General features: G+C 60.6%; 1 long non-coding RNA gene across 1 annotated transcript; it reads left to right on the top strand.

Annotated features, from left to right (window-relative positions):
- Positions 1 to 46: 46 nt before the first annotated feature.
- Positions 47 to 1,334, top strand: LOC113941034. Its single transcript, XR_003525581.1, has 2 exons — positions 47 to 100; positions 904 to 1,334. It is a non-coding gene; the product is annotated as an uncharacterized LOC113941034 (long non-coding RNA).
- Positions 1,335 to 4,372: the final 3,038 nt, after the last annotated feature.

Genomic DNA, 4,372 nt, shown 5'->3' with positions numbered 1-4,372 from the left:
CACTGACCTCTAGTGGTACCGGCACTGACCTCTAGTGGTACCGGCACCGGCGGCGGCGGCACCGGCGCAGGCAGCGGTACCGACAGCGGTAAGGACAGCGGTGCTGGCACCGGCACCAGCACGGGCAGTGCCCGTGCGACCCTGTGGGTGTGGGTGGCACTGGAGCACGGTCCTGTCGGGCTGCAGCCCCGGTGCTGCCGGGGCTTCCTGCTGTGGCCGAGCTGACAGCCCGCAGCCGGTGCTGGGCAGGCGGGAGGGCGGCTGCGGGAGGGCCGAGGCGGGGGTCGCGGCCGCGCTGCCCTGCGGGGTAAGGTGTGCTGTGCACCGCGGGTAAGGTGGGCTGTGCACCGCGGGTAAGGTGGGCTGTGTACCGAGGGTAAGGTGGGCTGTGTACCGAGGGTAAGGTGGGCTGTGTACCGAGGGTAAGGTGGGCTGTGTACCGAGGGTAAGGTGGGCTGTGAACTGCGGGTAAGGTGTGCTGTGTACCGAGGGTAAGGTGTGCTGTGCACCGCGGGTAAGGTGTGCTGTGCACCGCGGGTAAGGTGGGCTGTGTACCGAGGGTAAGGTGTGCTGTGCACCGCGGGTAAGGTGTGCTGTGCACCGCGGGTAAGGTGGGCTGTGCACCGAGGGTAAGGTGGGCTGTGCACCGCGGGTAAGGTGGGCTGTGCACCGAGGGTAAGGTGGGCTGTGCACCGCGGGTAAGGTGGGCTGTGCACCGCGGGTAAGGTGGGCTGTGCACCGAGGGTAAGGTGGGCTGTGCACCGAGGGTAAGGTGTGCTGTGCACCGAGGGTAAGGTGGGCTGTGCACCGAGGGTAAGGTGGGCTGTGCACCGCGGCCTCGCTCTGCCCTCAGAGGCCTCTGAGTCTTGCTCCGACTCCGAGGTCTGGTTGATCCCGTCTTAGCCGAGATACCTGTCCCGGGAGGGCAGGTGAGGACGGCAGGGATCCTGCACTGCACCGCAGTCAGTGGGCAGCACTTGGGGCTGCTCCTGCTCACGCATCCCTCCTTCCTGGGCTGCTGGAGGAGCTGAGGGATGGAGCTTCTGCCTGCAAGTCTGGATGTGGCCAAGGTCCTGAGCTGGGTGAGCACAGATCCCCTCGGCGGTGACCGGTTCCTGGAATGAACAGCTGATTCCCAACAGGAATCATCCTGTGTGCACTGGAGTTAAACCTGAATCCTGCACCCTTCTATGGACTATGGCTGACTATGGGAGTGCTTTGAGACCAGAGCTTCCCCCTCCCTACCCCTGAGTTAATTATTAGGGGGATTTTTGCATTTAATTTAAAAATGAGTTTAACTTCTCCTCAAATACTATTTTTCAGCCTAATTGAAACATAGTGTGTGTCTTCTAATTGCTTTGAAGAACCTAATAAGCGGCTCCGTAAAATCTAAAGGCTAAAAGCTGGAGGGTTTTAATAAATTTAACATTAGCTTAACATCTCCACAGGGACTGTAAAATATCTACTCATAAGGATATTTGCTTGAGCTAAGCAATGCAATTTATCCCTGCAGGTTAGCATGTATGTGATATGCAAACACTCCAATTTTTTATTTTTCTCATTATTTTAGAACTTTTTCTCAATTTTTCAAATATTTTAAAATAAAAGTTGTTTTTACTTTTAAATCTCTGAGGTCTGCAAAGATCTTTATCCTGAAGCAGAGGTGGGTCAGCTCCTGGGCTCCGGAGGCAGGAGGGTGAGTTTCAGCCTCCTCTCCTTCCTCCCCCCTGTCCCATCACTGCTCCCCTGCCCATGACTTCCTGAAGTGGGGTACAGGGGCTAGAGAGAGAGCCAAGGCTGGGGTGAGGGTCAGTGAAGGGTCATCCATGGTTCTACCCTGCTGGGGGGCAGCACAAGTGGTTGGAGCAGTGAGACCCCCTCAGTCGTTCCCCTGGGGCTCTCTCTGTGTGTGCAAACGTGAGGCCCAGCACAGCTCTGGGCTCTGCAGAGCAGGGCCTTGCCAAGCAGTGACCCCTGTGCTGCCTGGTCACCAAATATGATATATCAGTGATTTCCTGGCTAACATTTCAGCTGACACACCCAGCTGAGGGCCAAGGTGCTGGGCCCTTGTGGCAGAGCAGCTGCCAGCTGCCCATGCAGTGCGTGGACATGGTCAGCCTGGGCAGGCTCTTCCCTCCAGCCTGGAGCCTGTAACTCATGGGAGGTGAGAGCCCCTCCAGAGGGCAGGTCACTGCCCAGATTCGGAAGACCCCCATCTGATTCCTCTTCTGTGACCCAGGCAAGCCACAGCCTCTCCAGCTGGCACAGCAAAGCACCCTCTGGTGCCCAGCTGCGAGGAGGCACCAGTGCTCTTCAGATTCGTTTGGACCCAACAACAGCAGGATTCCAGAATTACCAATAATAGGTATTTATTTGAGTAATTAATGCCATTTGGTTTAAATGAAATTGCTGGATTATGGATGCAGCACCTGGGTTTGCTGAGCTGTGAATTAAGTTCTCAAAGACCAGAAAAGTGAGGATTTAGTGCCAGAACACCACTTTTGAGAAACAGCTTTCAGTGTTATTTGAAGCTCCTTGAAGGAACATTTTGCTCCTGATTTACGTCTTGAGCCCCCTGCAGCACCTAGGGGCTCCCAGGGGGAACCTCCGGCTCAGGGGTCCTTCTAATCTATGAGAGAATGGTTCTGCCAAGCGATTTGGGTGGATACTCTCACGGCGAGCAAGAACTGTGACAGAATCAGGGGTGGTGTCCAGCCCCCAGACTGTGCAGGTGTGGCCCCCACTCACCCCTGTGCACTGGTCGTGAGGGGTGGAGTGAGTGGGGGGTTTGGGGAGGGCTGGGCTGGGCTGGCAGGGACTCGTTTCAGGGTTTCTTTACCCCGGTGGCTGTTCCCGAGGTCCTTTGGGATGCTCGGCGCAGACTTGCTCTAAGCATCTGAAAGGGTGGAAAACGAATGTTTCCCTGGAGCCCCGGATGGGATCCAGCTGGTCGATGGGAGACTCCGGGGTCCGCAGAGAGGTACCGGGGGCGTTGTGTGCCGCTCCCGCAGCCCTCCTGGCCGTCCGTCGGGGCTGCCCCGGTGGGGGACATTGCATAACGCTTTACATAACCGGGCAGGGCGGTGCGGCCCCCCCGCACCTGCCCGGGGCCGAGGGGCCCCCCCGTCCCGGGTCCCCCCGTGCGCCGGAGGGGGCGGGAGCGCAGGAGCCGCCGCAGCCGCTCAGCCCCGGGGCCGGTGCTGAGGAGCCGCCGCCGGCTCCGAGCGGGGTCTGCAGCCCCCCCCGCCCGGCGGGACCCCCGGGATGGCCTCTGGCAAAGCGGCAGGAGAGCGGCGGTGGGAGCTGGTGCGCTGGTGAGTGCGGGGGGGGTCCCGGCAGACTCGGAAGGGGGACCCGAGCGGGAGGGGCTCAGTTTGTGAGAGGGTTTGGGCTTCAGCGTGGGGGGCGCTCCCAGCCCACACTACGGGAGTGGAGAGGAGCCCTCGCGGGGGAGCCCCGAGTGGGGTTGGAGGGACACGGGAGCTGGCCCCGGATCGCGGGCGCTGCGAGGGGCGCCGCGTGGTCCCGGCTGTCGCGGGGTGTCCCGGTGCGGGGGTTCCCGGCGGGGCGGCTGCTCCAGCTGGGGGGGGACACGCTGGGGTGCAGGGAGAGGGCAGATCTGTGCTTGGAGGGGGATTATTGGCTTTTGGGTTCCTGTAGAGGCAGAAGAGTCGGATCCCAAAGACTTCCTGCACCTGGAAAGGTCCCTGCCCGCGCAGAAGGAAGTGTGGGAGCGGCAGCGTACCGGGGATGCCGGGGTCCCCCCACCCGCGGGGAGTCCCCGGGACACGCGTGGGGTGCTGGGGCTGCTCCGAGCTCTGGCGTGCAGGGATGGGGCTGGGAACAGGGCGCTGGCCGTGCCCGGAGCAACCGGCACGGGCTGACATTGGGAACAAGCTTTCTCTGTGTTCTTTTATGTTGAATTGTGCAGTTTGTGACGTCCGAAGCTTGTGACTTTTGAGCAAGGCGCTGCGGCGATGCCAAGCTGTGGCTGGGTGACTCCGCGGGGACACTGATGGAAGCTCCGGGATGGGGCCCAGGCTGGTCCCGGCAGCTCCAGGGCGGGATCAGAGCCTGAGCCAGGCCGGGGCTGGGTACTGGAGCCCCAGCTGTGGGTGGGAGCCCCGCAATCCCGGGCGAGTAGCCAGAGTGGGAGTCACTGAAGCTTTTTTGGTTTTTTCCTCTCCCTTTCCCCCTCTCCTTGCGGACAAGGACACTTTTTTCTTTGCACACTTAGACACAAACTGTCACAGCGGCTGCTTGGGCTGGCTATTCTGCATCTCCACTGCCTCACCCCTCACTTCCCAAAGGACACCCTGGCTTACCTGCCTCTGCTCTGTGCAGGGTTATCGTATACCAGGGCTGCAGGGAG

This window comes from Corapipo altera, unplaced genomic scaffold (genome assembly GCF_003945725.1).
Source record: "Corapipo altera isolate COAL_440 unplaced genomic scaffold, ASM394572v1 61076, whole genome shotgun sequence".
Lineage (NCBI taxonomy): Eukaryota > Metazoa > Chordata > Aves > Passeriformes > Pipridae > Corapipo > Corapipo altera.
The sequence above is the reverse complement of the archived record's forward strand: the minus strand, read 5'-3'. Positions and strand labels throughout refer to the sequence as shown.